At 40.9% G+C, this 13,107-nt stretch overlaps 1 protein-coding gene across 3 annotated transcripts in view; it reads right to left on the bottom strand.

The window, feature by feature from the left end:
- Positions 1–13,107, bottom strand: part of NELL2 (neural EGFL like 2) — a 284,768-nt gene that overhangs the window by 176,171 nt on the left and 95,490 nt on the right. The window lies entirely within an intron of this gene.

Here is a 13,107-nt window from a genome sequence, read left to right on the forward strand (position 1 = left end):
AGAGGAAAAAAGATGCTAGGATAGCAGTGGTGGGAGAGACAGATGGACAGGGTAATTTTCTTGAGAGTTATGGGGGTGGGGATTACAGCAGTGTTGGATAATTATTGATGGTGAAATTTATGATTAGTTATCCTTGTGCCAAGGGTCTAAACCAGTTGTGCTCAACATTTTTCCCCGGGAGTCCAAATAAGTAGTGCACAGTCCTTCTGTGGGTCAGATGTGGCCTGTGGCCTTGATCTAGTGCCTGGGGTAGGCCACGCACAGGGGGACAGGAAGCAGTCAGATCCCCCAATTCAGCACGGGTGAGAAGGGGATGGGACCCAGTCCTGATTCAGCCATGTGGGGAAGAGGGTATAGTCTGACTCTTATTCACCTGCATGAGGGAGAAGAGGTTGTGGTCTGGCCTGGATTCAGCTGCATGGGGGAAAAGGGGGCATGGCCCCGCCCCAGTTCAGCCACATAGGGGGAAAAAAAGGGGGTAAGCCTGGTCCCATCTGCCTGTTCAGGGGGAGGGAGCATGGGAATTCAGTAGCAGGGGAGGATGACCATGAGGAACCATGGGGAGCCTGCAGGCCAAATACCGTGACTTTGCAGGCCACATCTGGCCTGCAACTGGAGGTTAAGCACGCCCAGTCTAAGCTATTCCTATTATTCACCTGTATCATTAAAATTACATTACTGTATGACTTCTACTATTTGTGAGCTAATTTTCAGGGAAGAAAATTTACTTGAAGTACAAGGAGATTTCCAGTGGAACAAGAGCTCCCAGGATATTTAGGGACCTATTGAAATCGCAACAGAAGTGCACTGCACATCTGCTCCTTCAGTCTTACTCATTTCGCCATGCAACCCCTTGATTGGCAGAGGGGCCCCAGTGGAAGCATCCAGGAGGCAAAAGCCAGAGTTTTAAATATGCCATGATCTTTGCCACCCAGCCAATCAGCAGCAAGTGGTGGGGTTGCCAGGGTCCCTCAGCCAATCAGTGGTGGGAGACAAAAACCGTGGAATATTTTAAACCATGCTTTTGCCTCGAGCAGCAAGGCCACCAGGGCCCCTCTGCCAATCGGGGGGTGGGGGGGAGGGAGGGCGTGCACACAGCAAAATGAAAAAGATTAAAGAATCACTTCTCCTGCAATCTCGGTAGGACCCTAATTATATTGCAATGATACACAGTAAGACAACTGTGAACTTTATATATTTTGGAAGTACAGAGGCACACTGAAACATATGGCCCTCAGGACTGCTAACTGCATCTGGTACTTGGGGGCCATATCTAAAATTTTTCCTTTTTTAAAAATGCTTATGCAATTATTTTAAGCATGAGCATAAATCTTAAAAGCTTGAATATTAAAAGTAGAAAAGCTGATAGCTTTGTGGCTTAAGATATTCTCAGGGCCTAATAAATAAGGATAATCATCAAACAACAGAAATAGGTCAAGGCTTTATACTTCTAGATTAAAGGATAAAGGCCTAATTTACTAATAAGTGACATAGAGATTTCAATCAATTGCAGATGAACCCATCTACAGACAGAATTACCTACTGCATTAAAATGTATTTTTACAATTTAAGGGCATTTTAGAAATTCTAAAAAGTAAAGAATTTCCATGTTACTATCAATACTAATTATCATTATTGCTATCACCACTGTTTTATAATTTAATTTCTCCTCCACTCTCCTTAACTCTTTCTTCAAGTTCATGATTTTGCAAATTTAGTATTTACATTTCTGGAAAACACTTAAATATGTCGCTGGGGAGAGATATGGGGACAGCATTTCCTTTAATTTCTTCATATTTTTAAAGTATGGGCTACTTTTATTCTCCTACAAATACTAAATGCAGTCCTCTTATCTGTGAACATTTACTGGTAAGTCTGAATGGTATTTCAGTCAGTATCAGTGCCCTCAAAACTAACCCAAGCCTTACTTTGGTTCATGGGTAAGGATGGGCAGAACAAGCTGACTAAAATAAGAATCAGCCTTAATATTCATTCAGAGCTCAACATAGGTGGTTAGGCCTCCCTACTTGCTTCTTAATTTTTGGTGTCCTGATCCAAGTCTCATGCTCCTGCGGCTGATGAATGTAACATTCAGGAAGGAACACCTCAGTGAGCACAGCACACTTGAGAAGCCCCAAATCGAATGAATGATATAAGCTTGGGTTCAACTTTAGCAAGGGAGTAAGAAAACTCAGAGAGTAGGAAGGAATCCTGAACTGCTACCGCTTGCTAAAACAGGGAGGAGTGCTGCTAAGCACCCATTGCTATTTCAGTAAGGGCATGAGCACTGCTAAAGGTAAGGTGTAGAATTTCTTTTCTTCTCCCTAAAAACATTATCAAGTGACATAGGGAGAGGAAAGAGAAGAGAGTACTTCTGAGGCCTGTCAAGGAAGAGCCACGAGTGGCTGGGGATTCCTAATTGAAATGTCTGCAGAAAATGTCAAAGGTTAAGGCCAGGAGAGATCTTTGGTCTGCCCTCTTATAAACACAGAGCATAATGCTTCATCCAAATATCCTTATATTATGCCAAAAGACATTAGTTAGACTAAGCCAGTTTCTCCAGAAAACTGTGCACCGCAGACAAAGAACCATAAAGGAAAAAAGTGCCACCAATGCCTGAGCCTCTTCAATGGCAGAGAACTGATTAGGTGGGATTTGCCCAGATAACTATGCCTCATGCTAAAGAGAAGACAATGCTCCTCCCAAGGTTCCTATCATTCTGGCCTGGGGAAAAATTCCTTCCCAACCACAGAACTGGCAATGAATATAAACCTGACCATGTGAAAGACAGACAGAGAAGATGCACTAACCAGGCATCTAGAAAGAGCAATACTAAGTACCACCTCAGAGCTATGGTCCACTGCCTCCAGTGTCCAATTTCCAACACTGGCCAATCCCTGAGGATTCAGAGGAAATTGCAAGGGATAGGGTAAAACAGAATCCCTTCAGCCAATTATGTGTCATGAAAGAAAATTTCCTTCCTGACCTCCAGCAAGCAAATCAGATGAAGCCTGGAAACATGAGATTTAATTATCATCATTATTTGAACACAGAGCAATAAGTGTTATGATCATGCTGAGGGCAATGCAGGCTATACTGATCTCTACAGGATACATAAAGGAAAGGGATAAACTGACAAACACATAGATTCACAAGTTCCAGAAGGAACAGCTATCATCTGATCTTCTACTCCCAACACTGCACTAAGTAGCCAGATGATTTCCTCACCTAGAAGTTGGATTAAAGTAAGTATTTTAGAAAGCTATCCAATTTCATCTTAAAGATTTCAAGCAATGGCAAATCCTCTGCCTCTCCTGATAAGCTTCTGATAAGCTCTGCAATAGTTAATTACCTACACAGGTAAGAAACTCAATCTAACTTCAAGATCAAATTAGTCTAACATTTACTTCCAGCCATTGAATTTTTTTTGTTTAGCAGCAGGTTTAAAAAGCCCCAAATGATCAGACAACTTCAACATGTAAATACATACACACAGGGGTCAATAAAGCACTCAACCTTCGCCCTATTAAGCTGAATAACTTAAACAAAAATCGAACAAGAAAACCAAAAACGCAAATCTCCTACTGATAGTAACTGGGTGCTGAACATCTTAATGTTTCACTAAATACAGTCAAACTGAACATCTACCATAGATTTTCTTAGATCTTGTAATGGTGTATGCTAAATTTTATTTGTAATTTTTGTTTTATCCATTTCTAACATTGTATAAAATATAAAATGTTCCACAGTGTTTAGAAAGTCCCATCCATCAGGAGGCACACCTGAGGAGAACAGTTAGGAACTTCTTGTTTTACACACCAACACCAATTCTCTGTTTCCTTTATCCAGCTGTTCCAGTCACCTGGGTTTTATGATAACCTATATGCACTTTAGCTGTAATCAGTTTCACCAGCTTAACATTACTACATCTATGGTGATATCAGGAGTGTTAATGACTGTGACAAATTGCTGGTGCATGGTCTTTTCTTTTCCCCTCCCCCTACAAAGGTTCCCATCTACTCCAATTTTCTCTATCCTTACAAGTCCTCCTCCCATACTCTTGTATCATGCACCCAGAAACCCAGATGAGGAAGCATTCCAGATGAGTCCAGAGCAACAGAATATGGTAAATTCTTGCCAGTCCATTACCATAATTCATGAAACCTGAAAAGGTGTCCCTTTTGGGTGAACACACCCAACACTTGGAAAGACCTGATGCTGCCAGATTTGCTTTTATGGTAGCTGGACTTATTTCCCTGTCAATGCAGAACAAAAAAAAAAAATATTACTCCTGCCTCCTGCAGGTAGGCATCACAGTCTCTGGAATCAGGTGGTGCTGGTGGTACTCTGTAACTTTACTTAGCTCAAGCAGTTAAGATGCATCCAGAATTCTGTGATTGCTAAGACCAGTGAAGATTTAAATTCCTGCCTAGAGAAACTCTTCCCAGGGGTGAATTTGATGTATTTATTTGTCACTGGTAACAATATCATATTTCAACTTCTTAACTCTTCCTATTCCATGGAGCCATTGAGTCAAGTCAAGAAATTATCTGAGTATTAGTTGTGCCCAACCTTCTTAGCAATTGCCTGTGAGAGAATCTATTTGAGATGGAATGACACAAGAAACTAATTTGACACGCAATTCATAGCATCAGTGACCTCCTCCTCCGTCAACTTCCCCCTCTCCATCCCCGAAACAAAACTAATAGTCCCAGCATTACTCTCCAAAAGGGAGAAAAACTGGGGTCTATGAAATCTATTAAGGATTTAAATGAACGTTCATCTACTTTATGCAGGAGATGAGAGGCAGCAATGCAAAGCCCTAAGGTGCAGAGAGAGCTATTATTAAAGTTTATGCATAAAATCATAGGAGCCATTCCTACATCATATATAGTAACAATTTAAAAAAAAGACTCCTTAAGACAGAAATCAATGTAGTGTGATAAGATGGGAACTGCCACCAATTCAGTGATCCTCTCAGCAGATCAAGTATGTACATTTCTTTTTAATCTCCCATTGCTCCACTGGATGGGGCAGCTCTATTCTGACCCCTCACTTTTGTTAGTACCTTATCCCTTTACATTATGTTGTGCTTATTCAGCATGTTATTGATAATATATTATCAAGTCATCATTTGTCTTCCATGAGATCTTCCTCCTCCTATTAGCCTCTGAATGATACTAAAAGGGATGTGAAAGAAGAGTATGCTTTCTCTACAAAATACTGGACTCAGCTACCTCTTGCTCTCTGATCACCAAGTTGCCAGGATATCAGTTAGTGCATTTTCTCCCATCTGTATTAATCATCTTTGCTACCCATGTCACTTACATGTTGCCTTGGGTACTTGTATGTTCCCTTAGCTAATTATGGTCCAAATTTATCACCAGGTAACAACAGACAGTTCACGACATCAATTAAATAAGATGGATGGCAGATTTCTGCTGAACACCAAAACTGATCTGAAGATTTATTATGGGTCTGAATAGTTTTGAACACAACAATTAAATCCTAGAATCATTCCTACATGCTACATCTTGGGTCACATTTACTACAAAATAAGTTGTGTCCAATTCTTTTATTTTTCAAATTTCCCTGTTGGCCTACTTTCTGGTTATATCATGTAGAGGTCCCGCAGAAGATTTTTGCACTAAGCCCCAAGTAAACACCCAATTTGCACTAAGCCCGAATTAAGTAGTGCAAAGCCCCCATACATTGGTCTTTATTCCAGAAAACGTACACAGGGCTAAATGTCACCCCTTATGAATTTCTGCCTGCCTACTGCCAAGTGACTATTAAATAAAGTTAGAGTTTTCTTCCTTCTCTCATTTATCCTTTGCAGTATTTCAGAAAGGCTCCTCTTGCTGATTTACTATGTAGCATGTGGTACTTTGACACAATAGCTAGCAAATTATAGAACTTGTCCCATTTTTATTGTGTGCCATCTCCCTCAACAGCTCACAGGGTTTCTAGAGCTCAAGTTGGAAAATTTGTTACTAGCTCTTAGAGTTAATTATTGCTGAAATTCCAGGTTTATGGCCTTGAGGTTCCTCAGCTGGGAAAATTTGATTTGAAAATTCCTAATGATTAGAAATTGGTTACTATTTATATCCTGCTCTTTATTAGTTGGCCATGCAAGAATGACTTTTCTCATTACACTGAAAATGCAAAGTAGTTGCCTTACAGTATTTTTATGATCACCTAAAAGTATCTACTACATAAGTCATCCCCAAAACTGTGCTCCTTAGTCTGGTATGACTAAATGTGCTCCTTAGTCATACCAGTGATGAGTCGCTCAAACAAAATTCTTTCCTCTTATTCTCTCTTTCATGTTTCTCATTCCCATGGTTCTTGATTTCTGTGAAAAATGATGCAACTGATTTTTGTCCACTTGTACTTCTGTAAAGTCTCCTTCAATAATTAATCTTACCCCAAAAATAAAGGCTGTTCTAAGTACTTTGACATCTGTTACAAACCAAAACAGCAATTACATCAACTTTTTAAAAAAAAGTTGCTTACAGAAATATTAACTTGACTGGCAACGTACAAAATACAGCTAGACTCAACACAGTACAGACAGACAGGCCTAACACATGAGGTAAAGTTTTTACACTAAGCTGAGGGGTAGAAATTTTACAACTGTACAAAACCAATCTGGAGATCACATGAAGAGAAGTGATTGTATGACTGCTTTTGTTAAGCAAAGGCCCAAATATTAATGATAACAAGAACAGTAGGTAGTGGGAATGTGAAAGGTTAGATGATTAATCGTTTAACTGATAAGTCTCACAATGGCTGGTTAGCTTACCAGTTATTGTTTAGCACAGGACAGGGGGAGAGGGGGCGTGCAGCATGAGGCAGTCTGGGGGACGGGGCAGGGAAGCCATGCAATGCCCCAGCAGGAACTGGAAAGTGGCAGGGTGGGCTGGGAGGGGAGGTGGGGGCGGGGAACTAGTACCCATAGCTTATGAGGTTAAAAAGGAAAACAGCAGCTGGCCTAGTGGCTCATCAATTAAGGAATTAGCTGCTTGTTCACAGGTGCTCCCTTCCTCCCAGCACGGGGCTTCATATGGGCTGTGTCTTCTGGTTAAGCTTACCACTGTCTCCCTGCGCCCACCAAAGGGCTCCAGGATTCACTCCCAGAAATAGCTGTCTGAGTTGCTGTATTATCCATTAACTGTTTAGAGCATTAGAGGAGGTTAAACAGATCATTTTTTAAAATTATATTTACATCCCTACTAGCTAGCCTCTCTGAAAGACCTCAGAGAGACCAGGAAAAAGCAGAACCAGTGTCCACCCAAAAATAAAATTCTTTATGGCACAAGACAGCACTCATAACCACAATATCTGTGTACTAAAGGTTCTACAACCATGAAAGAATAGTAAATTAGAGACTACTAATAAGGCTGAATCTTTTTATGCCTCTATTAAGACAGGATAAAAGGATTTTAAAGGTAACCAAGAAATATGCAAATACTTAAAGTCTCCCTTTCAGTTAAAACCTTTTTCCCCCCCCAACTAAGAACAGTCAGAGCAATATATCAAGCAAATAGACGAATATATAACATCTTTAACAAGTTCATGTTTTGTTAGCATTTCATTTTTGTAAGGAATTGCTATTGGTATTTGTGCTATAGCAACTTCAAGAGACCAGGCATACCATTATCTTAATTAAACACTGTCATGCCTTGCAGATTAAACAGAATCTCTCTCTCTCTCTCTCTCTCTGAGAATGAAGTAGAGGAACTAACTTCAGGAGGCTAAGCCAATATCTAAAAAGTCTGGATTTTTGAAAAATTAGTATTATATACTACAGCAATCTTTATACAGAAAAAAAACTGGGAAAAAACAAAAACCCTTTTGGCTTTCCTTTCACAGAAAAAAAAAAAATCACAAAGTATACTAGTGATAAATTGCTAATAACCTGATGCTGCAACTTTTACTTACACAATGTAGCAATTAGTATAGCAATTTGTGAGGTTGGTTGTTTTTTTTTAATTCAGGTTTTTCATGATTTCCCCTAGAAGTTTTGTGGGGTTGTTTTTAATGAAAAACAAAAATAACATTTTAGCTTTAAAACAGATTCCAGAATTATTTTTGGTTTGTAAATTTTCAGCAAGCAAATGGAAAATATCTTGGCAACTAAAATAAAATATTTTGTGTAAGTATTTATTTTACATAAAGCTCTTTTCCACACCTTTTTCTGCTTCTAAAACAGAACTGGGATATTTGGGCCTGTCTATAAGCCTGTAAACCTAGGATTTTGAAAATTTAGTCATGACTAACACAAAGCATCCATTTACCAAATAAATTACTTTGACCATCCAGTACTCAAAGCAAAGTCCACAGTTGGGCATTCGGCAGTTGATTAAATCAAATGCCAAAGAATAAAATGTTAGACCAGCAGTTCCCAAGCTGTGGTACACATACCACCACTGGTACACAGACAGTCTGTCAGTGGTACACATTAACAAATTTATTATAATTACTTTATATGACAAAAAATTGCTGGTGGTACTTAAGGTTGAACTGAAAAATTTGCTGGTGGTACTTAAATTTATATCCTTTTAAATTGGTGGTGCAGAGTTTGGGAGCTGCTGTGTTAGTCAATATCTAAGAGAAGAGAAACTATTAATTTAAACATTTTGTTTTGTAACTATTGTTGTTACACCATACAAGCAAGGGTTCATGAATAAAACAGTAACCAGACAAGCCACCTCAAGGCTAACACAAACATAACACATACACTTAAGTCCCATATGATGAAACTGTTCGTTTTATGGAAGGACACCCTTATAAAGTAACTTACAACAGGGGTGTTAAACTCAATCTAGTTTCATGGACCAAATAAGTGCTGCAGGGGCGGTCCATGGGCTAGACTGAGCCTGAGTACCTGCCCCCCCCCCCCCCCGCCCCCACACATGCAGCTCCAGATCCAGCACATGCAGCTCTCTCTCTGGCTGGTCTGGGACTCCATTGCTCATGCCACCCGTGCAGAGTCCGTTCAGGATGCACACCACATGGAGTACCACTGTGGTCAGTCTAAAACCCACACTGCTTGCAGGGGAGGGTCATGTGCTGCATGAGTCCTGTGCCAAGTGGCACGCATCTTGGATCAGCTGTAGCTGGTGCCTTATGCAGCACTGTCAGGCATCATGTGCGGTATGTGTCCTGGGCCCTATGCACAGAGTTGGTCAAGGGTATACCCTGTGCGATACATAAGTCAGCTCTGGAACCTGAGGCAGCACTGAGGGCCAGATGATGGGGCTTCACGGGCTGGATTCAGGCTTGTCAAAGATGCAGCCTGGCTTATACAGTTGAACTTTATCATAGGTGACAATAAATATTGTATCACATATTGACAGCTACTGTAATCCCATGTTGTTGAAGTTTTCCAGTTATGTCAGTTTCAGCTTCTCCCAGCTGGAATACCAAAAGGCAAACTAACAAAGGAGTTCTCTGGGGAATTTTGTGACTGGAAGTGGTATGAAGGGAAAAAAAAAAACCCTCACCATCACATACCTCACTTGTACATCTTACCAGTTCCTCATGTGTTTACACACATGCACTTTCACGCAGAAAGCCTGAAATGGGAGAATCACTTAAGAAGCAAGATAAAAATTTTAGGCAGCCTATTAGAATTAAGCACTAAAATTCAAAGTTGCAAAGATCAAAGAACTGCTAAAAACTTTACATATGTTACTGCTTAAAGGTATAAGAGATAAATGAAATAATGATCATGCACCGTAAGTAATTAAATATGAAGGAAAATGGGGTGTGTTTTTTAATCTCATGTTACATCTGAGGGCATTACAGTCAGGAATATGATTTGGAGAAGATGAATAGCTCACAGATAAGGGGGCCAGAATCTTTTGTCTGGCTACTTTCACTGAAGGCAGAAGCAGCAAAGATGATGCCCAGAAGCTACTGAAATATTTTAGGATGGCTATTTCCCTGGTGTCTGCAGCCAGATGAAAGGAAAAAGTAAAGAATAAAATAAAATTGAGCACATGAAAGTGAACACCTCAAGAATTTTATGATTTGCTATGTTTGACAGGATTAAAAAATGTGTGTAAAATCACAGACCTATTTGGTTATGTGCAAAAACAATACATTTGGTATTTTTTTCTGGGTGAGAACAACTTCAAACTGGAAAATTCCATACACCAGAGGTGTCAAACTTACAGTGCATCCTCTTCCTTCCTCCCTCCCTTCCCTACCTCTTTGAACAAAAATGACAACTCACAGAATCATATACCATTGAGGACCATACTGAATGTTCTTAAAGCAAACATTAAGGATTACTTTGAATAAAGAATGGTTTTCCATCTCAAAAATAGGAAGATGTTTAAAACTGAGAACAGGAAAAACACATTTTTGACAATCTTAATTAGAACCAGTTATGCAAATCACTACACCCTCATTTATTACATATTCAATTTCAACATTTGCATTCATTATAACATAGTAAAAGTAAATTAAAAACAGATGCCACCAACAGAATAAGATCTCTTTAAAAAAGAGAAAAAATGTTATAAGATTTTATTTCTATCTAATTTCAAATCCTAATTTTCAAGATTGAAAGAGATAAGAAACTAGTATTATTTACAATGCTTCCAAAACAGTAAGGGTGCATACAAACATTCAGGAAGGTCAGGGGGAAGTTATATCAGGTTAAAAATAGCTACCCAATCTAAGGTGAATCAGGATGGGGGCGGGGGCTAAGAGGGAGGACTGGGGGGCGGGAAATCAGGAGGGGAAAGCAGGCTTCAGAGGGGGAAATCGGGGGGGGCAGTGTCCGCGGGGGGGATGGGAGGCAAGGTGGGGTCTGCAGGGACAATTAGGGGGTCAGAGAGGCAAACAGGATTCATGGGAGGCATCAGGGAGGCTAACGGAGTCCACAGGGGGGTATCAGGTAATTGCGGGGACAGGCAGGGTCTGTGGAGAAGGATCAGGGGGGCTAGCAGGATCGGGGGGGGAGGGTGGAATCAGTGGATAGGCAGGGTCTGTGGAGGGCTTGGTGGGATCAGGGGGGCTTATGGGGTTTGCAAGAGGACATGGGGGGGCTCTCTCCCCACCCCCAGGACCACAGGCTATTTTTAGCCCTCGGTCTTCCCCCCCTAGAAAAACCACCCCCATCCCTCCCACTCTCTCCACAACCTGACTTACTTACTCAGCTTCTAGAATCAGTGAACACTGATAAAACCAGCATCAGGACCAGACTGCAGAAGGGGGGGGCTAAAAACAATCCAGTGCCAGGGGGGCAGGTACTAGGAACTGTAGAGAAATCTGTAGCAGTTAGATGGTCTAAAAATGGCCAACCCATTTTTGAGACTACCTCAAACATAGAGTTAACTTAGATTGGGTCAGCCATTTTTAGACTGATCTAATGTTCCCTGAACTTCTGTACAGTTTACACTTTGTTTGACCTGACTAGTAGGGCTGTGTGAAATGTTAGCAGCTGTTTCATTTCAGAGGTGTTTTGGCCTGTTTTGGTGCTCGAAACACCAAATCCAAAACAAAACAAAAGGCTCCGAAACGAAGCCAAACCATGGGGAATGTTTTGGAGGCGGGCTTGTGGGGAAATAAACTCATTACAGGGAGGGCGAAGACAGGAGAGGGGGAAGGACTGCTCTGATATTGACATCTGTAACTGGCCAGTGTCTGCGATCTGTCCCTGAGGTCCCTTCCAATCCCAGTGCTCTGAGGGAAGGACAGAGAAACAGCATATATAAGTCTCTGTGTGAAGCCTTTCTGTTCTTTTTGTGAGCCGTCTGTCTGGAAGCAACAGTGTGTGAAAGGTACTGTGGCTAGCTGCAGTGACTAGCTTCCTGGTCAGTCTCTTGCTAGTCCCTCTTTTTGGAAATAATTGGATATACACCTTTCCAATATATTACAGAAAAAGATAGAGTAAGCAGATAGAAGATATAGTATAGTAAAATAAGCAGACAGACGAAGATATAGTACAGACATAGAAGATAGTAAGCAGATAGAAGATATATTACACACATACATACACACACACACACATACTAAACAGACAGAAGACATTTCACAGAGAACATATATTACATACACACACACACATAAAATACATGCAAGATGTATTACACACACACATTTTTCAGCACAACAAAAATTATGAAGCGTGCTGGAAAGGCAGGTACCAGATCTTCTGGCAGGGGAGTAAAAGGCTAGAGGGGGTAGGGGGAGAACTACAAGTTCCTCTGCCCCCCCCCCAAACTTAGAAGCACATTCTTCCCTAGCAACCGAGAGCCTTCTGCTGCTAGTGGCAGCAAGGAGGTGGGAGCATTGTCTGCATCTGTCCCACCTCCACTAACACAAAAACCCCTGCACCTATCTCTTTGAAACTTGGTAGGCTTCATGGCCTCTGAAGGAGCTACCATCCCTGCAAGTTTCATTCAAATCAGGCAGGAAATGACACAGGTATAGGCATTTTAGTGATACCCCATTACAGCCTATGGTCAAATCACTGAAACAGCTTCAAAACTCTGAAACAGATTTGTCCAAATCGAAACAGAACAGTGATCCGAAAAGCCGAAACAAACTGCTGTCCTCCGAAATGGCCAAATCCAAAACCGAAATGAAACAGCCATTTCACATAGCCCTACTAACTAGAAATCTAAGGGCTTCTACAGATGTGCAGTGAGGCTACTCCAACATAATGGATTAATCAAGTCTGCTGGAGTGTGGAAATGCTCCAGCAGCCTCTAGCATCATGTGTATCAGTGTCCCTGCACTGAAAAATGGCATCAGGGTACTTTAAACTAAAGCTTGTTCAATGAGCTTTAGATCAAAGTGCCCTGCTGCCATTTCTCAATGCGGGGACACTGATACACGTGACACTCATGAGCTTTTAATTAGTGCAGCTTGCTAATTAAAGCATCCTCCCTACCTCCTGGAGCACGTCAATAAACATCCTAAGCATGAGGTCTGTACCTGGGCAAACTAACTTAAATCAGGTGGCCATTTTTAAACACAATATAACCTCCCCATAACCTCCTTGAATGTCTAAGTTATTCCTGCACCTGCAAGTGACGTGTAAATGACAAGTTAGTGAAGGATTTAAATTCCTTAAATGTATAAAAT

Source organism: Alligator mississippiensis, chromosome 4 (genome assembly GCF_030867095.1).
Source record: "Alligator mississippiensis isolate rAllMis1 chromosome 4, rAllMis1, whole genome shotgun sequence".
NCBI classification, from domain to species: Eukaryota; Metazoa; Chordata; order Crocodylia; family Alligatoridae; genus Alligator; species Alligator mississippiensis.